Genomic DNA, 26,939 nt, shown 5'->3' with positions numbered 1-26,939 from the left:
AAACCAACAAACCAGAAGAGAGGTAGGGTTTGTGTGTGTGTGTGTGTGTGTGTGTGTGTATGTGTGTGTGTGTTTTTCTTTGTGTGTGTCTGTGTGTGTATCTGTATGTATAAGTATTTCCTGCATATTCATAGATATACTTCCATTATGGAGTAATAAGTAGAACAAAGGTCTACTGTGAGCAAGAATAGCATGATATACAATATGAAGCACACAGTATGTATATCAATATTTTGTCCAGATGAAAAGTTGTCATATTAAAGCTTCAACCGTCTCTTCCGATAATAGGTCCAAATAGGATTTTTTGTAGACCAAAGACTAGGTTCCTTGAAATGCCAATGAATTTATCCATACAACTCAGACATATATACATACATACATACATACATACATACATACATACATACACACACACACACACACACACACACACACACACACACACACACTGCCATGCTAATGCACACAAACTCAGAAAACCTCAGGGTTCTGTGGATCACCACATATATCTTCATAATTACTGTCTAGGAGTTTTCTAATGTTATCAAATTTATGCTTTGGGGACAGGTGTTTTTGGCATCATCAATCACAAAATGGAATATACAAATGGTTGCATTCCAGCATGAAATGTATAGTAATTACAACAAAGCTGTAGTAGTAAAAGAGTTATATTTATTGATAATTGTGTCAAAGAAGAATTTGGCTTCAATTTATAAAATTACTCTATAATGTTCAAAGACTAACACCACAATAAAATACACAGTGAATGCATACGACAAATTCAAATATTCTACCAAGATAAACTATAGATAACATCTATAACAGGTGTGTATATGAATAGTTATTATTTTAGCTTAAATGCTTATATTTTAAAATATTGTTTAATAAGTTTGAAAATGAAATTTATATCATTAATAATCAGTGGTGTCAGATTAATGTTAGGTGAAAATTTTTTCATAGTTTATATTTAATATAACTACTTATGATGAATAATAGAGTCGCTTCTGAATAAAATATTTCCAACTAATATCAAGCACATGGCTACAATGTGGGAATTCACTGATAATGACTTAGGTTTCAACACTGTTTAAATTCTTATAACTATATTTCTCTTTTTTAAATTAATGTCTCTTGATAAATATACATAAAGCAATTAGCCTATCAAGTTAGTCTGTTGCATGGATCTCTTTGATTCAAGGTTTGAACTTGTACTAAATGATTTTCTATATTGTTTACCTTTGTAAAGTTTCTCTCCAGTTTGAATTCTGTGCTGTGTTTGAAGATATGATTTTTGTGAAGACATTTCTACCTCCTTTACATTAGTAATGTTCATCTCCTGAATTGATTCTGTGGTGACCTTGAAGAGAAGAGGACCAGGAAAAGAGTTTCCCACATCCATTGCATTTATAAGGCTGCTTTTCAGGATGGAATTTTGATGAACTTGGAGAGTTGAAGAACAGGTAAAAGACATGCCAACTTTGTTCATTCATAGAGATTACCTTTTCTATGGATCCTGTAGTGAACTTGAAGATGTCATGAACTGATTAAATTATAGTCTACATTAATTATATTTGTAATGTTTGTTCCCAGGATATATTCTGTGGTGGACTTTAAGATCTTAAGACTGTGTATAAGATTTGCAACATTCAATAAATTTTTAAAATATATCTGCAGTATGGATTCTGTGTAAACTGAAGATTTGAAGAATCTGTAGATGATTTCCTAAACATTACATTTTTAAGGTTTGTTTTCAGTGTGGATTCTGTGGTGAACTTCAAGATGAGAGGAAAGAATAAAGAATTTCCCACATTCATTTCATTTGTAATGCTAATCTAGAATATGTGATCTCTTGTGACGTTTAAGACTTGAGGAGTGTGTGAAAAACTTCAAACATTCATTACATTTGTAAGGTTTGTCTCCTATATGTGATCTCTGGTGAATTTTAAGATGTGAGGACTGTGTGAAAGATTCCCACACTCAGTACATTTGTAAGGTTTGTCTCCAGTATGTGATCTCTGGTGAATTTTAAGACTTGAGGACTGTATGAAAGATTTTCCACATTCATTACATTTGTAAGGTTTGTCTCCAGTATGGATTCTGTAGTGACGGTTAAGACTTGAGGACCGTGTGAAAGATTTCCCGCAGTCAGTACATTTGTAAGGTTTGTCTCCAGTATGGATTCTGTAGTGACATCTAAGATCTGAGGACTGTGTGAAAGATTTCCCACATTCAGCACATTTGTAAGGTTTGTCTCCAGTATTTGATCTGTGGTGAATTTTAAGAGTTGAGCACTGTATGAAAGATTTCCCACATTCATTACATTTGTAAGGTTTGTCTCCAGTATGTGATCTCTGGTGAATTTTAAGACTGGAGAAATGTGTGTAAAATTTCCCACATTCATTACATTTGTAAGGTGTGTCTCCAGTATGACTCCTGCAGTGAACATGAAGATTTGAGGAAATTGTGAAGGATTTTCCACATTCATTACATTTGTAGGGTTTATCCCTTGTATGGATTCTGTGATGAACTTTTAGTCTTGAGAACGGTATAAAGGATTTTCTACATAGGTTGTATTTATAAGAATCATCTCCAATATGAATTGTATGGTGAACATGAAGATTTGAGGAACCTGTAAATGATTTCTCCCATTCATTAGACTTGTAAGGTTTGTCTCTGGTATGGATTCTGTCCTGAGTTTTAAGTCTTGAGAACAGCATAAAGGATTTCACCCATTCATTATATTTGTAAGTTGTTCCTTGAGTAGAAATTCTGAAGTGAGTCTTAGGATCTGAGGACTGAGTTCTCTCAAGACAAGTATCTGGAGCTTCTTGATCTGTTTCAGGAGTGAAACAGATGTGTTTTGCAAGCAGATCATTTTGATAATTGAAATTCTGGAGTCCCAGAATTTCTCTCTATGTAGAGCTGAAAGGCTATTACATGCATATCTTTGTGTTATTATCTTCTGAAAATAGTCCTGTATCAATACTTTTGGGAATAGCTTCTTAGTATGATCACCATACAGAGCTGAAATTAATGAAAAAATGTCATTATATGACACTTTGCAATTGGTAGAAAATAATATATATGCGTAATTCATGAAATAGTATGAATCTGAAAATCATGGCAAAGACATGTAACACTGAACTATACCGATCTTTTTCCAAAGACATAATTATCAGAAACTATATTAAGAGATATTCATGAAATCTATGATATATTATTTATACATATATGATTTTCATCAATAATAACACAATGGCAAATACATCAACAAGGGTTATTTTATTCATATGTTTTTTTTTCTTTCTAAGATTTTATTTATTTATTATATATAAGTACACTGTAGCTGTCTTCAGACACACCAGAAGAGGGCATCAGATCTCTTTACAGATGGTTGTGAGCCACCATGTGGTTGCTGGGAATTGAACTCATGACCTCTAGAAGAACAGTCAGTGCTCTTAACCGCGGAGCCATCTCTCCAGTCCATCAGTTTGCTTTCTAGAATAGTTAGAACATGTCATCAATACCCGAGGACTCACAGCCTCTTCGGCACTCGCCTCACCAAACTTTCTACTAATTTTGGTGAATGTAGATACTGTAAATGGTCATGTTTTGTGGTCTCATTAAAATCTCTCCTAATGAGACTGAGCTTTATTTTCAGATGTTTTCGGGGCAGGTTTATGTATTCCCTGTGTATTCTTTTTTTTTTTTTTAAATTAACTTGAGTATTTCTTATATACATTTCGAGTGTTATTCCCTTTCCCGGTTTCCGGGCAAACATCCCCCTCCCGCCTCCCTTTCCTTATGGGTGTTCCCCACCCAACCCTCCCCCCATTGCCGCTCTCCCCCCTATGGGGAGAGTTCACTGGGGGTTCAGTCTTAGCAGGACCCAGGGCTTCCCCTTCCACTGGTGCTCTTACTAGGATATTCATTGCTACCTATGGGTCCATGGTCAGTCCATGTATAGTCTTTAGGTAGTGGCTTAGTCCCTGGAAGCTCTGGTTGCTTGACATTGTTGTACATATGGGGTCTCGAGCCCCTTCAAGCTCTTCCAGTTCTGTCTCTGATTCCTTCAACGGGGGACCTATTCTCAGTTCAGTGGTTTGCTGCTGGCATTTGCCTCTGTATTTGCTGTATTCTGGCTGTGTCTCTCAGGAGCGATCTACATCCGGCTCCTGTCGGTCTGCACTTCTTTGCTTCATCCATCTTGTCTAACTGGGTGGCTGTATATGTATGGGACACATGTGGGGCAGGCTCTGAATGGGTGTTCCTTCAGTCTCTGTTTTAATCTTTGCCTCTCCCTTCCCTGCCAAGGGTATTCTTTTTCCTCATTTAAAGAAGGAGTGAAGCATTCACATTTTGATCATCCATCTTGAGTTTCGTTTGTTCTAGGGATCTAGGGTAATTCAAGCATTTGGGCTAATAGCCACTTATCAATGAGTGCATACCATGTATGTCTTTCTGTGTTTGGGTTAGCTCACTCAGGATGATATTATCCAGTTCCAACCATTTGCCTACGAATTTCATAAACTCGTTGTTTTTGATAGCTGAGTAATATTCCATTGTGTAGATGTACCACATTTCTGTATCCATTCCTCAGTTGAAGGGCATCTGGGTTCTTTCCAGCTTCTGGCTATTATAAATAAGGTTGCGATGAACATAGTGGAGCACGTGTCTCTTTTATATGTTGAGACATCTTTTGGGCATATGCCCAAGAGAGGTATAGAGGGATCCTCAGGCAGTTCAATGTCCAATTTTCTGAGGAACCTCCAGACTGATTTCCAGAATGGTTTTACCAGTCTGCAATCCCACCAACAATGGAGGAGTGTTCCTCTTTCTCCACATCCTCGCCAGCATCTGCTGTCACCTGAGTTTTTGATCTTAGCCATTCTCACTGGTGTGAGGTGAAATCTCAGGGTTGTTTTGATTTGCATTTCCCTTATGACTAAAGATGTTGAACATTTCTTTAGGTGTTTCTCAGCCATTCGGCATTCCTCAGCTGTGAATTCTTTGTTTAGCTCTGAACTCCATTTTTTAATAGGGTTATTTGTTTCCCTGCGGTCTAACATCTTGAGTTCTTTGTATATTTTGGATATAAGGCCTCTATCTGTTGTAGGATTGGTAAAGATCTTTTCCCAATGTGTTGGTTGCCGTTTTGTCCTAACCACAGTGTCCTTTGCCTTACAGAAGCTTTGCAGTTTTATGAGATCCCATTTGTCGATTCTTGATATTAGAGCGTAAGCCATTGGTGTTTTGTTCAGGAAATTTTTTCCAGTGCCCATGTGTTCCAGATGCTTCCCTAGTTTTTCTTCTATTAGTTTGAGTGTGTCTGGTTTGATGTGGAGGTCCTTGATCCACTTGGACTTAAGCTTTGTACAGGGTGATAAGCATGGATCGATCTGCATTCTTCTACATGTTGCCCTCCAGTTGAACCAGCACCATTTGCTGAAAATGCTATCTTTTTTCCATTGGATGGTTTTGGCTCCTTTGTCAAAAATCAAGTGACCATAGGTGTGTGGGTTCATTTCTGGGTCTTCAATTCTATTCCATTGGTCTATCAGTCTGTCTCTGTACCAATACCATGCAGTTTTTATCACTATTGCTCTGTAATACTGCTTGAGTTCAGGGATAGTGATTCCCCCTGAAGTCCTTTTATTGTTGAGGATAGCTTTAGCTATCCTGGGTTTTTTGTTATTCCAGATGAATTTGCAAATTGTTCTGTCTAACTCTTTGAAGAATTGGATTGGTATTTTGATGGGGATTGCATTGAATCTGTAGATTGCTTATGGTCAAATGGCCATTTTTACTATATTAATCCTGCCAATCCATGAGCATGGGAGATCTTTCCATCTTCTGAGGTCTTCTTCAATTTCTTTCCTCAGTGTCTTGAAGTTCTTATTGTACAGATCTTTTACTTGCTTGGTTAAAGTCACACCGAGGTACTTTATATTATTTGGGTCTATTATGAAGGGTGTCGTTTCCCTAATTTCTTTCTCGGCTTGTTTCTCTTTTGTATAGAGGAAGGCAACTGATTTATTTGAGTTAATTTTATACCCAGCCACTTTGCTGAAGTTGTTTATCAGCTTTAGTAGTTCTCTGGTGGAACTTTTGGGATCACTTAAATATACTATCATGTCGTCTGCAAATAGTGATATTTTGACCTCTTCTTTTCCGATCTGTATCCCCTTGATCTCCTTTTGTTGTCTGATTGCTCTGGCTAGAACTTCAAGAACTATATTGAATAAGTAGGGAGAGAGTGGGCAGCCTTGTCTAGTCCCTGATTTTAGTGGGATTGCTTCAAGTTTCTCTCCATTTAGTTTAATGTTAGCAACTGGTTTGCTGTATATGGCTTTTACTATGTTTAGGTATGGGCCTTGAATTCCTATTCTTTCCAGGACTTTTATCATGAAGGGGTGTTGAATTTTGTCAAATGCTTTCTCAGCATCTAATGAAATGATCATGTGGTTCTGTTCTTTCAGTTTGTTTATATAATGGATCACATTGATGGTTTTCCGTATATTAAACCATCCCTGCATGCCTGGGATGAAGCCTACTTGATCATGGTGGATGATTGTTTTGATGTGCTCTTGAATTTGGTTTGCCAGAATTTTATTGAGTATTTTTGCGTCAATATTCATAAGGGAAATTGGTCTGAAGTTCTCTTTCTTTGTTGTGTCTTTGTGTGGTTTAGGTATAAGAGTAATTGTGGCTTTGTAGAAGGTATTCGGTAGTGATCCATCTGTTTCAATTTTGTGGAATAGATTGGTTAATATTGGTATGAGGTCTTCTATGAAGGTTTGATAGAATTCTGCACTAAACCCGTCTGGACTGGGCCCTTTTTGGTTGGGAGACCTTTTTTTTTTTTTTTTTTTTTTTTTTTTATTAACTTGAGTATTTCTTATATACATTTCCAGTGTTATTCCCTTTCCCAGTTTCCAGTTTCCGGGCAAACATCCCCCTCCCCCCTCCCCTTTCTTATCGGTGTTCCCCTCCCCACCCTCCCCCCTTTGTCCCCCTCCCCCCAACAGTCTAGTTCACTGGGGGTTCAGTCTTAGCAGGACCCAGGGCTTCCCCTACCACTGGTGCTCTTACTAGGATATTCATTGCTACCTATGAGGTCAGAGTCCAGGGTCAGTCCATGTATAGTCTTTAGGTAGTCGCTTAGTCCCTGGAAGCTCTGGTTGCTTGGCATTGTTGTACATATGGGGTCTCGAGCCCCTTCAAGCTCTTCCAGTTCTTTCTCTGATTCCTTCAACGGGGGTCCTATTCTCAGTTCAGTGGTTTGCTGCTGGTATTCGTCTCTGTATTTGCTGTATTCTGGCTGTGTCTCTCAGGAGCGATCTACATCTGGCTCCTGTCGGTCTGCACTTCTTTGCTTCATCCATCTTGTCTAATTGGATGGCTGTATATGCATGGGCCACATGTGGGGCAGACTCTGAATGGGTGTTCCTTCAGTCTCTGTTTTAATCTTTGCCTCTCTCTTCCCTGCCAAGGGTATTCTTGTTCCCGTTTTAAAGAAGGAGTGAACCATTCACATTTTGATCATCTGTCTTGAGTGTCATTTGTTCTAGGCATTTAGGGTAATTCAAGCATTTGGGCTAATAGCCACTTATCAGTGAGTGCATACCATGTATGTCTTTCTGTGTTTGGGTTAGCTCACTCAGGATGATATTTTCCAGTTCCATCCATTTGCCTACGAATTTCATAAAGTCGTTGTTTTTGATAGCTGAGTAATATTCCATTGTGTAGATGTACCACATTTTCTGTATCCATTCCTCTGTTGAAGGGCATCTGGGTTCTTTCCAGCTTCTGGCTATTATAAATAAGGCTGCAATGAACATAGTGGAGCACGTGTCTTTTTTATATGTTGGGGCATCTTTTGGGTATATGCCCAAGAGAGGTATGGCTGGATCCTCAGGCAGTTCAATGTCCAATTTTCTGAGGATCCTCCAGACTGATTTCCAGAATGGTTGTACCAGTTTGCAATCCCACCAACAATGGAGGAGTGTTCCTCTTTCTCCACATCCTCGCCAGCATCTGTTGTCCCCTGAGTTTTTCATCTTAGCCATTCTCACTGGTGTGAGGTGAAATCTCAGGGTTGTTTTGATTTGCATTTCCCTTATGACTAAAGATGTTGAACATTTCTTTAGGTGTTCCTCCGCCATTCGGCATTCCTCAGCTGTGAATTCTTTGTTTAGCTCTGAGCCCCATTTTTTAATAGGGTTATTTGTTTCCCTGTGGTCTAACTTCTTGAGTTCTTTGTATATTTTGGATATAAGGCCTCTATCTGTTGTAGGATTGGTAAAGATCTTTTCCCAATCTGTTGCTTGCTGTTTTGTCCTAACCACAGTGTCCTCTGCCTTACTGAAGCTTTGCAGTTTTATGAGATCCCATTTGTCAATTCTTGATCTTAGAGCATAAGCCATTGATGTTTTGTTCAGGAAATTTTTTCCAGTGCCCATGTGTTCCAGATGCTTCCCTAGTTTTTCTTCTATTAGTTTGAGTGTGTCTGGTTTGATGTGGAGGTCCTTGATCCACTTGGACTTAAGCTTTGTACAGGGTGATAAGCATGGATCGATCTGCATTCTTCTATATGTTGACCTCCAGTTGAACCAGCACCATTTGCTGAAAATGCTATCTTTTTTCCATTGGATGGTTTTGGCTCCTTTGTCAAAAATCAAGTGACCATAGGTGTGTGGGTTCATTTCTGGGTCTTCAATTCTATTCCATTGGTCTATCTGTCTGTCTCTGTACCAATACCATGCAGTTTTTATCACTATTGCTCTGTAATACTGCTTGAGTTCAGGGATAGTGATTCCCCCTGAAGTCCTTTCATTTTTGAGGATAGCTTTAGCTATCCTGGGTTTTTTGTTATTCCAGATGAATTTGCAAATTGTTCTGTCTAACTCTTTGAAGAATTGGATTAGTATTTTGATGGGCATTGCATTGAATCTGTAGATTGCTTATGGTCAAATGGCCATTTTTACTATATTAATCCTGCCAATCCATGAGCATGGGAGATCTTTCCATCTTCTGAGGTCGTCTTCAATTTCCTTCTTCAGTGTCTTGAAGTTCTTATTGTACAGATCTTTTACTTGCTTTGTTAAAGTCACTCCGAGGTACTTTATATTATTTGGGTCTATTATGAAGGGTGTCGTTTCCCTAATTTCTTTCTCGGCTTGTTTCTCTTTTGTATAGAGGAAGGCAACTGATTTATTTAAGTTAATTTTATACCCAGCCACTTTGCTGAGGTTGTTTATCAGGTTTAGTAGTTCTCTGGTGGAACTTTTGGGATCACTTAAATATACTATCATATCATCTGCAAATAGTGATATTTTGACCTCTTCTTTTCCGATCTGTATCCCCTTGACATCCTTTTGTTGTCTGATTGCTCTGGCTAGAACTTCAAGAACTATATTGAATAAGTAGGGAGAGAGTGGGCAGCCTTGTCTAGTCCCTGATTTTAGTGGGATTGCTTCAAGTTTCTCTCCATTTAGTTTAATGTTAGCAACTGGTTTGCTGTATATGGCTTTTAACATGTTCAGGTATGCGCCTTGAATTCCTATTCTTTCCAGGACTTTTATCATGAAGGGGTGTTGAATTTTGTCAAATGCTTTCTCAGCATCTAATGAAATGATCATGTGGTTTTGTTCTTTCAGTTTGTTTATATAATGGATCACGTTGATGGTTTTCCGTATATTAAACCATCCCTGCATGCCTGGGATGAAGCCTACTTGATCATGGTGGATGATTGTTTTGATGTGCTCTTGGATTCGGTTTGCCAGAATTTTGTTGAGTATTTTTGCGTCGATATTCATAAGGGAAATTGGTCTGAAGTTCTCTTTCTTTGTTGTGTCTTTGGTTTAGGTATAAGAGTAATTGTGGCTTCGTAGAAGGTATTCGGTAGTGATCCATCTGTTTCAATTTTGTGGAATAGTTTGGATAATATTGGTATGAGGTCTTCTATGAAGGTTTGATAGAATTCTGCACTAAACCCGTCTGGACCTGGGCTCTTTTTGGTTGGGAGACCTTTAATGACTGCTTCTATTTCCTTAGGAGTTATGGGGTTGTTTAACTGGTTTATCTGTTCCTGATTTAACTTCGATACCTGGTATCAGTCTAGGAAATTGTCCATTTCCTAAAGATTTTCAAGTTTTGTTGAGTATAGGTTTTTCTAGTAAGATCTGATGATTTTTTGAATTTCCTCTGAATCTGTAGTTATGTCTCCCTTTTCATTTCTGATTTTGTTAATTTGGACGCACTCTCTGTGTCCTCTCGTTAGTCTGGCTAAGGGTTTATCTATCTTGTTGATTTTCTCAAAGAACCAACTTTTGGTTCTGTTGATTCTTTCTATGGTCCTTTTTGTTTCTACTTGGTTGATTTCAGCTCTGAGTTTGATTATTTCCTGCCTTCTACTCCTCCTGGGTGTATTTGCTTCTTTTTGTTCTAGAGCTTTTAGGTGTGCTGTCAAGCTGCTGACATATGCTCTTTCCTGTTTCTTTCTGCAGGCACTCAGCGCTATGAGTTTTCCTCTTAGCACAGCTTTCATTGTGTCCCATAAGTTTGGGTATGTTGTACCTTCATTTTCATTAAATTCTAAAAAGTTTTTAATTTCTTTCTTTATTTCTTCCTTGACCAGGTTATCATTGAGTAGAGCATTGTTCAATTTCCACGTATATGTGGGCATTCTTCCCTTATTGTTATGAAGACCAGTTTTAGGCCGTGGTGGTCTGATAGCACGCATGGGATTATTTCTATCTTTCTGTACCTGTTGAGGCCTGTTTTTTTTTTTACCAATTATATGGTCAATTTTGGAGAAAGTACCATGAGGAGCTGAGAAGAAGGTATATACTTTTGCTTTAGGATAGAATGTTCTATAAATATCCGTTAAGTCCATTTGGCTCATGACTTCTCTTAGTCTGTCTACATCTCTGTTTAATTTCTGTTTCCATGATCTGTCCAGTGATGATAGTGGGGTGTTGAAATCTCTCAATATTATTGTGTGAGGTCTGATGTGTGTTCTGAGCTTTAGTAAGGTTTCTTTTTCGTATGTAGGTGCCCTTGTATTTGGGGCATAGGTATTTAGGATTGAGAGTTCATCTTGGTGGATTTTTCCTTTGATGAATATGAAGTGTCCTTCCTTATCTTTTTTGATGACTTTTAGTTGAAAATTGATTTTATTTGATATTAGAATGGCTACTCCAGCTTGCTTCTTCTGACCATTTGCTTGGAAAGTTATTTTCCAGCCTTTCACCCTGAGGTAGTGTCTGTCTTTGTCTCTGAGGTGTGTTTCCTGTAGGCAGCAGAATGCAGGGTCCTTGTTGCGTATCCAGTTTGTTAATCTATTTCTTTTTATTGGGGAGTTGAGGCCATTGATGTTGAGAGATATTAAGGAATAGTGATTATTGCTTCCCGTTATATTCATATTTGGATGTGAGGTTATGTTTGTGTGCTTTCATTCTCTTTTTTTTGTTGCCAAGACGATTAGTTTCTTGCTTCTTCTAGGGTATAGCTTGCCTCCTTATGTTGGGCTTTACCATTTATTATCCTTTGTAGTGCTGGATTTGTAGAAAGATATTGTGTAAATTTGGTTTTGTCATGGAATATCTTGGTTTCTCCATCTATGTTAATTGAGAGTTTTGCAGGATACTGTTACCTGGGCTGGCATTTGTGTTCTCTTAGGGTCTGTATGACATCAGTCCAGGATCTTCTGGCCTTCATAGTTTCTGGCGAAAAGTCTGGTGTGATTCTGATAGGTCTGCCTTTATATGTTACTTGACCTTTTTCCCTTACTGCTTTTAATATTCTTTCTTTATTTTGTGCGTTTGGTGTTTTGACTATTATGTGACGGGAGGTGTTTCTTTTCTGGTCCAAGCTATTTGGAGTTCTGTAGGCTTCTTGTATGCCTATGGGTATCTCTTTTTTTAGGTTAGGGAAGTTTTCTTCTATGATTTTGTTGAAGATATTTACTGGTCCTTTGAGCTGGGAGTCTTCACTCTCTTCTATACCTATTATCCTTAGGTTTGATCTTCTCATTGAGTCCTGGATTTCCTGTATATTTTGGACCAGGAGCTTTTTCCGCTTTACATTATCTTTGACAGTTGAGTCGATGATTTCTATGGAATCTTCTGCTCCTGAGATTCTCTCTTCCATCTCTTGCATTCTGTTTGTGAAGCTTGTATCTACAGCTCCTTGCCTCTTCTTTTGGTTTTCTATATCCAGGGTTGTTTCCATGTGTTCTTTCTTGATTGCTTCTATTTCCATTTTTAATTCCTTCAACTGTTTGATTGTGTTTTCCTAGAATTCTTTCAGGGATTTTTGCGATTCTTTCAGGGATTTTTGCGATTCCTCTCTGTAGGCTTCTACTTGTTTATTTATGTTTTCCTGTGTTTCCCTAAGGGAGTTCTTCACGTCTTTTTTGAAGTCCTCCAGCATCATGATCAAATATGATTTAGAAACTAGATCTTGCTTTTCTGGTGTGTTTGGATATTCCATGTTTGTTTTGGTGGGAGAATTGGGCTCCGATGATGGCATGTAGTATTGGTTTCTGTTGCGTGGGTTCCTGCGCTTGCCTCTCGCCATCAGATTATCTCTAGTGTTACTTTGTTCTGCTATTTCTGACAGTAGCTAGACTGTCCTATAAGCCTGTGTGTCAGGAGTGCTGTAGACCTGTTTTCCTCTCTTTCAGTCAGTTATGGGGACAGAGTGTTCTGCTTTCGGGCGTGTAGTTTTTCCTCTCTACAGGTCTTCAGCTGTTCCTGTGGGCCTGTGTCTTGAGTTCACCAGGCAGCTTTCTTGCAGCAGAAAAGTTGGTCTTACCTGTGGTCCCGAGGCTCAAGTTCGCTCGTGGGGTGCTGCCCATGGGCTCTCTGCAGCGGCAGCAACCAGGAAGATATGTGCCGCCCCCTCCGGGAGCCTCAGTGCACCAGGGCTCCAGATGGCCCCTGGTGTTTCCCTCTGGCGTCCGAGATGTATGTGCAGAGAGCAGTCTCTTCTGGTTTCCCAGGCTTGTCTCCCTCTCTGAAGGTTTAGCTCTCCCTCCCACGGGAATTGGGTGCAGAGAACTGTTTATCCGGTCTGTTTCCTTCAGGTTCCGGTGGTGTCTCAGGCGCATGGGTCCTGCCACTCCTGGGCCCTCCCCCACGGGAGCCCAGAGGCCTTATACAGTTTCCTCTTGGGCCAGGGATGTGGGCAGGGGTGGGCAGTGTTGGTGGTCTCTTCCGCTCTGCAGCCTCAGGAGTGCCCACCTGACCGGGCGGTGAAGTCTCTTTCCCACGGGGTCTGGGAGCAGAGAGCTGCTGCAGGCCGGGATCTGACTTATTTTTATTTTTTAACCTTTTCTATAGTACACAATTTATACCCTTCCAGGAGCACACTCTAAGCCTTGCACATTACATACACACCCACACTCCCAGTAGCAAGTAAATATCTGGAGCCCCAACACCCAACTGCAGAAGATCACCCATTCTCTGAGGACTCAAGTTTTATGAGGGTTAAACGCATGTTCTCTAAGTACAGACCCTGCAGTTCTCCGATGTACGTGTGTTAGAGGACTCACTTCAACTGAGGAAGGATGCCTGATTGGGGGAGAGATCTAAGTGGTCCAGGTTAGTTGAGACTGCTATATTTCCTGTAGGGCTGCCATGATCCTCCATTCCTTTGAGGTTTTAACTTATTCTTCAACAGGGTCACCAACTTCTGTGCACTGGTTGGGTGTAAGTACTTGCATCTGACTCTTTCAGCTTCTTCTTGGGTCGTTCAGAGGGCGGTCATGAATGGCCCCTGTTTGTAAGCAAACCATAGCATCCTTAATGGAGTCTAAACTTGGAGTCCTCAGTCCCTTTGCTTTGGACCCCAATTTGAGTTTATCATTTGACCACCTTTTCCCTCAGGCCCTTCTCCATTTTTGATTCCAATGTTCTTTCAGAAAGGAACTATACTGCATCAGAGATTGACTGTGTGAAAGCAAACTCATCCCTATATTTGATACCCTGTCTTTCTACTGGATTTGGACTCTCCCTCTCCCCACAGTAGTGTCTTTCATCTGAGGTCTCTCCTTTTGAGCCCTGGGACTCTCTCACATCCGTGTTATTTGGTATATTCTAGAGGGTACCACCAACTCCTACCTCCCAAGGATTCCCATTCCCATTCTTTCTGCTCGACATCAGGGTTTCAGTACCTTAGCCACACCCCAATACCTTTCAAGTTCAACTCTTCATCTCATCACCTAGGTCCTTCCCTTCTTCTACCTGTGATTGTATTCCTTTCCCATGCAAGTGGGATTGAGGCATCCTAACTTAGGCCTTTCTGCTTGTTAACCTTCTTGGGTCCTATGGATTTTATCCTCAGTATTCTGTATTTTTCGACTAATATCCACTTATTAGTGAGTTTTGCTATTCATGCCCTTTTGGGTCTCAGTTGCCTCACTCAAGTTGATATTTTCTAGTTCCCTCCACTTGCCTGCAAACTCATGATGTTCTTTGCTCTTAATAGCTCAGTAGTATTCCATTTTGTAAATGGATTATAACATTTTGAGAATCAATCCTTCTGTTGTGGGATGCCAAGGATATTCTGTTGTGTCTCCTGCTTCTGCTTATCATAAATAAAGCCACTGTGAACATAGGAAACATGACCCCTGTGACATGCGGAGGCATCTTTTGGGTATATGCCCAAGAGTGATATAGCTGGGTCTTCAGGTAGATCTATTTTGATTTTTTTGAGGAACTGCCGGATTGATTTCCAGAGTGGTTGTACCCGTTTCCAATCCTATCAGCAAAGGAGGAGTGTTACTTTTTCTCTACATCCTCTCCAACTTATGCTGTCACCTGGAATTTTGTTCTTAGCTATTCTGATTGTGAAAAGGGCTGTTTGATTTGCATTTACCTATTGACTAAGAACATCTTAAGCAAGTACAAATTCTGAATGTTCATAAGATCAATTTTCAAATGATACTACTGTATAAAACTATATTTGAAATTAAAATAAGAAATTCTGGACCTGACCTTTGAACAGATACACATTACTTAAATGATACTTGTGAAATCCCAGTTCTGCACTCTATTCCTTGTGCCATGGTCCACCTAAATCTCTGGAGGCATACTGCCATCACAACCAAGTGAGATGCCAATGCCACACACCCGTAGTTGCTGGTCCCCTGGAAACCACAACATATATGAAGTCTGCCCTATCTAGTCTCTGCTACATCTCCAAGTCCTCATGCCTATTTGCAATTCCAGATGCATCTATCAGGAACCAACCCTTTTGCCTACATTCCTGGGGACCTTCACAGACTTAGGGCAACTCAATTCTTGAAATGAGAGAAACCAAATGGACTGACTAAAAGATTGATGTATATTCCTAGAGTCCTGCTGCCATAAGAGACCTCGAGGCATGTTAAAACAAGCAAACTACCGTTTGCTAAAGGACAAGCAATAGCACAATAAAATAAATATGAAATTAAATTACCACCAGAACATAGTTTTTCTACTACTTCAAGCGATATATACATTAGCAAATGTATGGTGCAAAAATAAAACTTTATGTCTAGTTTCCATATCAGCACACAGCTGGTGCTGTCGCATGACCCTTCATGCCAACTTACTACCCAGAAAGAGCTTCCCTCCCAGGAATGGTCTCACTCATGAACCCACATGGGAAACCTTACTTTTGCTCTAATAATTGTCAGAAGAAGGACCCATATGGAGCTTACAGGGCACAGAATGTCCAGAGCAGCCAAGGAAAGGATCCTTCCTGGCTCTATCTGCACCCTGGAGTTGGTACTGTAGCACAGACCTCTATAGCCAGGTAATGCATGGAAAGAGCTGGTCTCCCAGAAATGCTCTCACTCTGAAGCCCGCATGTGGGACCACCATTTTTTATTCCAGTGGACCTCTAAAAAGGATGTGCCTGGAGAACACAGGGCACAGGAACTAAAGCGCAGTCTGGGACAGGATTCTTCTTGTCTTTAACTGTTCCCAGCAATGGGTTTGTCCTACAGCCCTCTGTAACCAAATCCTGTTCAGAAAGAGCTGGTCTCCCAGGATGGCCCTCATTCCTAGGCCCACACGTAGGACTACATTTTCAAGGGACTTGCTAGAAGCCCAAAGGCACAGGAACTGCACAGAATACTGGCAATGAATCCTGACAGTGTATATTTGTACCCAGAGCTAAGGATGTCTAGCAACACTTTTTATCCAAATGCTGCCTAGAGAAACAATGTCTCCCAGTGGTGCCCTCACTCCAAAGATCACAAGCTCATAGGCCCACAGAAGGTACAAGCTCTGTCAGATACAGCAAAACCAACAAACACCGGAGGTATCCAGATGGTGAGAGGGAAGCACAAGAATCTAAGCAACAGAAACCAAGCCTACTTGGTATCATCAGAACACAGTTCATCAACCACACAAAGTCCTGGGATCCAACAACACACCAGAAAAGCAGGAATTGGATTTCTTTCTTTTCTTCTTTCCATCTTTATAAAATTGGGTATTTCTTATTTACATTTCAATTGTTATTACATTTCCTGGTTTCCAGGGAAACATCTCCCTAATCCCTTCCCCTTCCCTTTTCTATAGGTGTTCCCCTCCCCATCCTCCCCCCATTACTGGCCTCCCCCAACAATCCTGTTAACTGTGGGTTCAGTCTTGGCAGGACCAAGGGCTTCCCCTTCCACTGGTGCTCTTACTAGGCTATTCATTGCAACTTATGAGGTTGGAGCCTAGGGTCAGCCCATGTATAGTCTTTGGGTTGTGGCTTAGTCCCTGGAAGCTCTGGTTGTTTGGCAGTGTTGTTCATATGGGTCTTGAGCACCTTCAAGTTCTTTCAGTCCTTTCTCTGATTGCTTCAAAGGGTGTCCCTTTCTCAGTTCAGTAGTTTGTTGCTGGAATTAGCCTATGTATTTGCCACATTATGGCTGCGTCTCTCAGGAGAGAACTACATCTGGTTCCTGTAGGCCTGCATTTCTTTTTTTTTTTTTAAATTTATTTAATACTTAATAATAATTCTTTGGTTTCCGGGCAAACATCCCCCTCCCCCCCTCCCCTTCCTTATGGGTGTTCCCCTCCCAAACCTCCCCCCATTGCCGCCCTCCCCCCACCAGTCTAGTTCACTGGGGGTTCAGTCTTAGCAGGACCCAGGGCTTCCCCTTCCACTGGTGCTCTTACTAGGATATTCATTGCTACCTATGAGGTCAGAGTCCAGGGTCAGTCCATGTATAGTCTTTAGGTAGTGGCTTAGTCCCTGGAAGCTCTGGTTGCTTGGCATTGTTGTACATATGGGGTCTCGAGCCCCTTCAAGCTCTTCCAGTTCTTTCTCTGATTCCTTCAACGGGGGTCCTATTCTCAGTTCAGTGGTTTGCTGCTGGCATTCGCCTCTGTGTTTGCTGTATTCTGGCTGTGTCTCTCAGGAGCAATCTACATCCGGCTCCTGTCGGTCTGCACTTCTTTGCTTCATCCATCTTGTCTAGTTTGGTGGCTGTGTACATATGGGCCACATGTGGGGCAGACTCTGAATGGGTGTTCCTTCTGCCTCTGTTCAAAACTTTGCCTCCCTATTTCCTAAAAGGGTATTCTTGTTCCCCTTTTAAGAAGGAGTGAAGCATTCACATTTTGCTCATCCGTCTTGAGTTTCATGTGTTCTGTGGATCTGGGGTAATTTGAGCATTTGGGCTAATATCCACATATCAATAAGTGCATACCATGTGTGTTTTTCTGTGATTAGGTTACCTCACTCAGTATGATACTTTCCAGTTCCATCCATTTGCCTATCAATTTCATAAAGTCATTGTTTTTGATAGCTGAGTAATATTCCATTGTGTAGATGTACCACATTTTCTGTATCCATTCCTCTGTTGAAGGGCATCTGGGTTCTTTCCAGCTTTTGGCTATTATAAATAAGGCTGCTATGAACATAGTGTAGCATGCATCTTTATTATATATTGGGACATCTTTTGGGTATATGCCCAAGGGAGGAAGATCTGGGTCCTCAAGTAGTTCAATGTCCAGTTTTTGGAAGAACCTCCAGACTGATTTCCAGAATTGTAACATTTTGCAGTCCCACCAACAATGGAGGAGTGTTCTTCTTTCGCCACATCCTTGACAGCATCTTCTGTCACCTGCATTTTTGATCTTAACCAGTCTCATTGGTGTGAGGTGAAATCTCAGGGTTGTTTTGATTTGCAATTCCCTTAGGACTAAAGACTTTGGACAGTTCTTTAGGTGTTTTTCAGCCATTCAGCATTCCTCAGCTGTGAGTTCTCTGTTTAGCTGTGAACCTTACTTTTTTTTTTTTTTATTAACTTGAGTATTTCTTATTTACATTTCGATTGTTGTTCCCTTTCCCAGTTTCTGGGCCAACATCCTTCTAACCCCTCCCCCTCCCCTTCTATATGACTGTTACCCTCCCCATCCTCCCCCCATTATCGCCCTCCCCCAAAAAATCACGTTCACTGGGGGTTCAGTCTTAGCAGGACCTAGGGCTTCCCCTTCCACTGGTGCTCTTACTTGGCTATTCACTGCTACCTATGAGGTTGGATCCCAGGGTCAGTCCATCTATAGTCTTTGGGTAGGGGCTTAGTCCCTAGAAGCTCTGGTTGGTTGGCATTGTTGTTCATATGGGGTCTCGAGCCCCTTCAAGCTCTTCCAGTCCTTTCTCTGATTCCTTCAACGGGGGTCCCGTTCTCAGTTCAGTGGTTTGCTGCTGGCATTAGCCTATGTTTTGTTGTATTCTGGCTGTGTCTCTCAGGAGATGAACCTCACTTTTTAATAGCGTTATTTGTCTCCCTGCAGTCTAACTTCTTGATTTCTTTGTATATTTTGGATATAAGTCCTCTGTAAGTTGTAGGATTGGTAAAGATCTTTCCCCAATCTGTTGGTTGTTGTTTTTTCCTAACAACAGTGTCCTTTGTCTTACAGAAGCTTTGCAGTTTTATCAGATCCCATTTATCGATTCTTGATCTTAGAGCATAAGCCATTGGTGTGTTGTTTAGGAAATTTTCTCCAGTGCCCATGTGTTTGAGATGCTGCTGTAGTTTTTCTTCTATTAGTTTGAGTGTATCTGGTTTGATGTGGAGGTCCTTGATCCACTTGGACTTAAGCTTTGTACAGGGTGATAAGCATGGATCGATCTGCATTCTTCTACATGTTGACCTCCAGTTGAACCAGCACCATTTGCTGAAAATGCTATCTTTTTTCCATTTGATGGTTTTGGCTCCTTTGTCAAAAATCAAGTGCCCATAGGTGTGTGGGTTCATTTCTGGGTCTTCAATCCTATTCCACTGGTCTATCTGCCTGTGTCTTTACCAATACCATGCAGTTTTTATCATTATTCCTCTGTAATACTGCTTGAGATCAGGGATAGTGATTCCCCCGGATGTCCTTTTATTTTTGAGGATACTTTTAGCTATCTTGGGTTTTTTGTTATTCCAGATGAGTTTGCAAATTGTTCTGTCTCACTCTCTGAAGTATTGGATTGGTATTTTGATGGGGATTGCATTGAATCTGTAGATTGCTTTTGGCAAAATGGCCATTTTTACTATATTAATCCTGCCAATCCATGAACATTTGAGATCTTTCAATCTTCTGAGATCTTCTTCAATTTCTTTCTTCAGAGGGTTGAAGTTCTTTTTTTTTTTTAACATTTTTTTTTATTAACTTGAGTATTTCTTATATACATTTCGAGTGTTATTCCCTTTCCCGGTTTCCGGGCAAACATCCCCCTCCCCCCTCCCCTTCCTTATGGGTGTTCCCCTCCCAACCCTCCCCCCATTGCCGCCCTCCCCCCATAGACTAGTTCACTGGGGGTTCAGTCTTAGCAGGACCCAGGGCTTCCCCTTCCACTGGTGATCTTACTAGGATATTCATTGCTACCTATGAGGTCAGAGTCCAGGGTCAGTCCATGTATAGTCTTTAGGTAGTGGCTTAGTCCCTGGAAGCACTGGTTGCTTGGAATTGTTGTACTTTTGGGGTCTCGAGCCCCTTCAAGCTCTTCCAGTTCTTTCTCTGATTCCTTCAATAGGGGACCTATTCTCAGTTCAGTGGTTTGCTGCTGGCATTCGCCTCTGTATTTGTTGTATTCTGGCTGTGTCTCTCAGGAGCGATCTACATCCGGCTCCTGTCGGTCTGCACTTCTTTGCTTAATCCATCTTGTCTAATTGGGTGGCTGTATATGTATGGGCCACATGTGGGGCCGGCTCTGAATGGGTGTTCCTTAAGTCTCTGTTTTAATCTTTGCCTCTCCCTTCCCTGCCAAGGGTATTCTTTTTCCTCATTTAAAGAAGGAGTGAAGCATTCACATTTTGATCATCCGTCTTGAGTTTCGTTTGTTCTAGGGATCTAGGGTAATTCAAGCATTTGGGCTAATAGCCACTTATCAATGAGTGCATACCATGTACGTCTTTCTGTGATTGGGTTAGCTCACTCAGGATGATATTTTCCAGTTCCAACCATTTGCCTACGAATTTCATAAAGTCGTTGTTTTTGATAGCTGAGTAATATTCCATTGCGTAGATGTACCACATTTTCTGTATCCATTCCTCTGTTGAAGGGCATCTGGGTTCTTTCCATTTTCTGGCTATTATAAATAAGGCTGCAATGAACATAGTGGAGCACGTGTCTCTTTTATATGTTGAGGCATCTTTTGGGTATATGCCCAAGAGAGGTATAGCTGGATCCTCAGGCAGTTCAATGTCCAATTTTCTGAGGAACCTCCAGACTGATTTCCAGAATGGTTTTACCAGTCTGCAATCCCACCAACAATGGAGGAGTGTTCCTCTTTCTCCACATCCTCGCCAGCATCTGCTGTCACCTGAGTTTTTGATCTTAGCCAATTGCACTGGTGTGAGGTGAAATCTCAGGGTTGTTTTGATTTGCATTTCCCTTATGACTAAAGATGTTGAACATTTCTTTAGGTGTTTCTCAGCCATTCGGCATTCCTCAGCTGTGAATTCTTTGTTTAGCTCTGAACCCCATTTTTTAATAGGGTTATTTGTTTCCCTGCGGTCTAACTTCTTGAGTTCTTTGTATATTTTGGATATAAGGCCTCTATCTGTTGTAGGATTGGTAAAGATCTTTTCCCAATGTGTTGGTTGCCGTTTTGTCCTAACCACAGTGTCCTTTGCCTTACAGAAGCTTTGCAGTTTTATGAGATCCCATTTGTCGATTCTTGATCTTAGAGCATAAGCCATTGGTGTTTTGTTCAGGAAATTTTTTTCAGTGCCCATGTGTTCCAGATGTTTCCCTAGTTTTTCTTCTATTAGTTTGAGTGTGTCTGGTTTGATGTGGAGGTCCTTGATCCACTTGGACTTAAGCTTTGTACAGGGTGATAAGCATGGATCGATCTGCATTCTTCTACATGTTGCCCTCCAGTTGAACCAGCACCATTTGCTGAAAATGCTATCTTTTTTCCATTGGATGGTTTTGGCTCCTTTGTCAAAAATCAAGTGACCATAGGTGTGTGGGTTCATTTCTGTGTCTTCAATTCTATTCCATTGGTCTATCTGTCTGTCTCTGTACCAATACCATGCAGTTTTTATCACTATTGCTCTGTAATACTGCTTGAGTTCAGGGATAGTGATTCCCCCTGAAGTCCTTTTATTGTTGAGGATAGCTTTAGCTATCCTGGGTTTTTTGTTATTCCAGATGAATTTGCAAATTGTTGTGTCTAACTCTTTGAAGAATTGGATTGGTATTTTGATGGGGATTGCATTGAATCTGTAGATTGCTTTTGGTAAAATGGCCATTTTTACTATATTAATCCTGCCAATCCATGAGCATGGGAGATCTTTCCATCTTCTGAGGTCTTCTTCAATTTCTTTCCTCAGTGTCTTGAAGTTCTTATTGTACAGATCTTTTACTTGCTTGGTTAAAGTCACACCGAGGTACTTTATATTATTTGGGTCTATTATGAAGGGTGTCGTTTCCCTAATTTCTTTCTCGGCTTGTTTCTCTTTTGTATAGAGGAAGGCAACTGATTTATTTGAGTTAATTTTATACCCAGCCACTTTGCTGAAGTTGTTTATCAGCTTTAGTAGTTCTCTGGTGGAACTTTTGGGATCACTTAAATATACTATCATGTCATCTGCAAATAGTGATATTTTGACCTCTTCTTTTCCGATCTGTATCCCTTTGATCTCCTTTTGTTGTCTGATTGCTCTGGCTAGAACTTCAAGAACTATATTGAATAAGTAGGGAGAGAGTGGGCAGCCTTGTCTAGTCCCTGATTTTAGTGGGATTGCTTCAAGTTTCTCTCCATTTAGTTTAATGTTAGCAACTGGTTTGTTGTATATGGCTTTTACTATGTTTAGGTATGGGCCTTGAATTCCTATTCTTTCCAGGACTTTTATCATGAAGGGGTGTTGAATTTTGTCAAATGCTTTCTCAGCATCTAATGAAATGATCATGTGGTTCTGTTCTTTCAGTTTGTTTATATAATGGATCACGTTGATGGTTTTCCGTATATTAAACCTTCCCTGCATGCCTGGGATGAAGCCTACTCGATCATGGTGGATGATTGTTTTGATGTGCTCTTGAATTCGGTTTGCCAGAATTTTATTGAGTATTTTTGCGTCGATATTCATAAGGGAAATTGGTCTGAAGTTCTCTTTCTTTGTTGTGTCTTTGTGTGGTTTAGGTATAAGAGTAATTGTGGCTTCGTAGAAGGAATTCGGTAGGGCTCCATCTGTTTCAATTTTGTGGAATAGTTTGGATAATATTGGTATGAGGTCTTCTATGAAGGTTTGATAGAATTCTGCACTAAACCCGTCTGGACCTGGGCTCTTTTTGGTTGGGAGACCTTTAATGACTGCTTCTATTTCCTTAGGAGTTATGGGGTTGTTTAACTGGTTTATCTGTTCCTGATTTAACTTCGATACCTGGTATCTGTCTAGGAAATTGTCCATTTCCTGAAGATTTTCAAGTTTTGTTGAATATAGGTTTTTATAGTAAGATCTGATGATTTTTTGAATTTCCTCTGAATCTGTAGTTATGTCTCCCTTTTCATTTCTGATTTTGTTAATTTGGACACACTCTCTGTGTCCTCTCGTTAGTCTGGCTAAGGGTTTATCTATCTTGTTGATTTTCTCAAAGAACCAACTTTTGGTTCTGTTGATTCTTTCTGTGGTCCTTTTTGTTTCTACTTGGTTGATTTCAGCTCTGAGTTTGATTATTTCCTGCCTTCTACTCCTCCTGGGTGTATTTGCTTCTTTTTGTTCTAGAGCTTTTAGGTGTGCTGTCAAGCTGCTGACATATGTTCTTTCCTGTTTCTTTCTGCAGGCACTCAGCGCTATGAGTTTTCCTCTTAGCACAGCTTTCATTGTGTCCCATAAGTTTGAGTATGTTGTATCTTCATTTTCATTAAATTCTAAAAAGTTTTTAACTTCTTTCTTTATTTCTTCCTTGACCAGGTTATCATTGAGTAGAGCATTGTTCAATTTCCACGTATATGTGGGCATTCTTCCCTTATTGTTATTGAAGACCAGTTTTAGGCCGTGGTGGTCCGATAGCACGCATGGGATTATTTCTATCTTTCTGTACCTGTTGAGGCCCGTTTTTTGACCAATTATATTGTCAATTTTGGAGAAAGTACCATGAGGAGCTGAGAAGAAGCTATATCCTTTTGCTTTAGGATAGAATGTTCTATAAATATCCGTTAAGTCCATTTGGCTCATGACTTCTCTTAGTCTGTCGACATCACTGTTTAATTTCTGTTTCCATGATCTGTCCATTGATGAGAGTGGGGTATTGAAATCTCCCACTATTATTGTGTGAGGTGCAATGTATGTTTTGAGCTTTAGTAAGGTTTCTTTTACGTATGTAGGTGCCCTTGTATTTGGGGCATAGATATTTAGGATTGAGAGTTCATCTTGGTGGATTTTTCCTTTGATGAATATGAAGTGTCCTTCCTTATCTTTTTTGATGACTTTTAGTTGGACATTGATTTTATTTGATATTAGAATGGCTACTCCAGCTTGCTTCTTCTGACCATTTGCTTGGAAAGTTGTTTTCCAGCCTTTCACTCTGAGGTAGTGTCTGTCTTTGTCTCTGAGGTGTGTTTCCTGTAGGCAGCAGAATGCAGGGTCCTCGTTGCGTATCCAGTATGTTAATCTATGTCTTTTTATTGGGGAGTTGAGGCCATTGATATTGAGAGATATTAAGGAATAGTGATTATTGTTTCCCTTTATATTCATATTTGGATGTGAGGTTATGTTTGTGTGCTTTCATTCTCTTTGTTTTGTTGCTAAGACGATTAGTTTCTTGCTTCTTCTAGGGTATAGCTTGCCTCCTTATGTTGGGCTTTACCATTTATTATCCTTTGTAGTGCTGGATTTGTAGAAAGATATTGTGTAAATTTGGTTTTGTCATGGAATATCTTGGTTTCTCCATCAATGTTAATTGAGAGTTTTGCTGGATACAGTAACCTGGGCTGGCATTTGTGTTCTCTTAGGGTCTGTATGACATCAGTCCAGGATCTTCTGGCCTTCATAGTTTCTGGCGAGAAGTCTGGTGTGATTCTGATAGGTCTGCCTTTATATGTTACTTGACCTTTTTCCCTTACTGCTTTTAATATTCTTTCTTTATTTTGTGCGTTTGGTGTTTTGACAATTATGTGACGGGAGGTGTTTCTTTTCTGGTCCAATCTATTTGGAATTCTGTAGGCTTCTTGTATGTCTATGGGTATCTCTTTTTTTAGGTTAGGGAAGTTTTCTTCTATGATTTTGTTGACGATATTTACTGGTCCTTTGAGCTGGGAGTCTTCACTCTCTTCTATACCTATTATCCTTAGGTTTGATCTTCTCATTGAGTCCTGGATTTCCTGTATGTTTTGGACCAGTAGCTTTTTCCGCTTTACATTATCTTTGACAGTTGAGTCAATGATTTCTATGGAGTCTTCTGCTCCTGAGATTCTCTCTTCCATCTCTTGTATTCTGTTGGTGAGGCTTGTATCTACAGCTCCTTGTCTCTTCTTTTGGTTTTCTATATCTAGGGTTGTTTCCATATGTTCTTTCTTGATTGCTTCTATTTCCATTTTTAATTCCTTCAACTGTTTGATTGTGTTTTCCTGGAATTCTTTCAGGGATTTTTGCGATTCCTCTGTGTAGGCTTCTACTTGTTTATTAATGTTTTCCTGTGTTTCCCTAAGTGTGTTCATGTCTTTCTTGAAGTCCTCCAGCATCATGATCAAATATGATTTTGAAACTAGATCTTGCTTTTCTGGTGTGTTTGGATATTCCATGTTTGTTTTGGTGGGAGAATTGGGCTCCGATGATGGCATGTAGTCTTGGTTTCTGTTGCTTGGGTTCCTGCGCTTGCCTCTCGCCATCAGATTATCTCTAGTGTTACTTTGTTCTGCTATTTCTGACAGTGGCTATACTGTCCTATAAGCCTGTGTGTCAGGAGTGCTGTAGACCTGTTTTCCTCTCTTTCAGTCAGTTATGGGGACAGAGTGTTCTGCTTTCGGGCGTGTAGTTTTTCCTCTCTACAGGTCTTATCTGTTCCTGTGGGCCTGTGTCTTGAGTTCACCAGGCAGCTTTCTTGCAGCAGAAAATTTGGTCTTACCTGTGGTCCCGAGGCTCAAGTTCGCTCGTGGGGTGCTGCCCACGGGCTCTCTGAAGCGGCAGCAACCAGGAAGACCTGTGCCGCCCCTTCCGGGTGCTTCAGTGCACCAGGGTTCCAGATGGTCTTTGGCTTTTTCCTCTGGTGTCCGAGATGTGTGTGCAGGGAGCAGTCTCTTCTGGTTTCCCAGGCTTGTCTGCCTCTCTGAAGGTTTAGCTCTCCCTCCCACGGGAATTGGGTGCAGAGAACTGTTTATCCGGTCTGTTTCTTTCAGGTTCCGGAGGTGTCTCAGGCAGGTGTCCTGCTGCTCCTGGGCCCTCCCCCATGGGAGCCCAGAGGCCTTATACAGTTTCCTCTTGGGCCAGGGATGTGGGCAGGGGTGAGCAGTGTTGGTGGTCTCTTCCGCTCTGCAGCCTCAGGAGTGCCCACCTGACCAGGCGGTTGGGTCTCTCTCTCACCGGGTCTGGGAGCAGAGACTGAAGTTCTTATCATACAGATCTTTCTCTTGCTTGGTTACAGTCACACCAACATGTTCTATATTATTTGGGACTGTTATAAATGGTGTTGTTTCCCTAATTTCTTCCTCGGCTTCTTTTTCTTTTGTGTAGAGGAAAGCTACTGCCTTATTTGAGTTAATTTTATACCCAGCTACTTCGCTGAAAATGTTTATCAGGTTTTGGAGTTCTCTGGTGGAACTTTTGGGATCACTTAAATATACTATGATATATATCATCTGTAAATAGTGATATTTTGACTGCTTCTTTTCCAATCTGTATCCCTTTGATATCCTTTTGTTATCTGATTGCTCTGGCTAGAACTTCAAGAAATATATTGAATAAGTAGGGAAAGAGTACGCAGTCTTGTCTAGTCCCTGATATTAGTGGGATTTCTTCAAGTTTCTCTTTATTTAGTTTAATATTAGCTACTGGTTTGCTGTATATGGCTTTTACTATGTTTGGATATGGGCCTTGAATTCCTATTCTTTTCACGACTTTTATCATGAAGGGGTGTGGAATTTTTCAAATGCTTTCTCAGCATCTATTGAAATGATCATGTGGTTTTTATCTTTCATTTTCTTTTTATAGTGGATTATGTTGATGGTTTTCCATATATTAAACCATCCCTGCATGCCTGGAATGAAGCCTACTTTATCATGATGGATGATTGTTTTGATGTGCTATTGGATTCGGTTTGCAAGAATTTTACTGAGTATTTTTCGTTGATATTTATAAGGGAAATTGGTCTGAAGTTCTCTTTCTTTGTTGGGTCTTTTTGTGGTTTATGTATAAGAGTAATTGTGACTTCAAAGAAGGAATTTGGTCGCGTGCCATCTGTTTCAATTTTGTGGAACAGTTTGGATAATATTGGTATGAGGTCTTCTATGAAGGTCTG

General features: G+C 40.5%; 1 pseudogene; it reads right to left on the bottom strand.

Moving 5' to 3' along the window:
• Nucleotides 1-1,827: 1,827 nt before the first annotated feature.
• Nucleotides 1,828-26,939, bottom strand: part of LOC148001568 (uncharacterized) — a 40,495-nt pseudogene continuing 15,383 nt past the window's right edge.

The sequence above is a fragment of the Rattus norvegicus genome, chromosome 13, assembly GCF_021556685.1.
Source record: "Rattus norvegicus strain SHRSP/BbbUtx chromosome 13, alternate assembly SHRSP_T2T, whole genome shotgun sequence".
NCBI lineage: Eukaryota > Metazoa > Chordata > Mammalia > Rodentia > Muridae > Rattus > Rattus norvegicus.
Note: the sequence above shows the minus strand (reverse complement) of the source record. Positions and strands in the feature narration are given on the sequence as shown.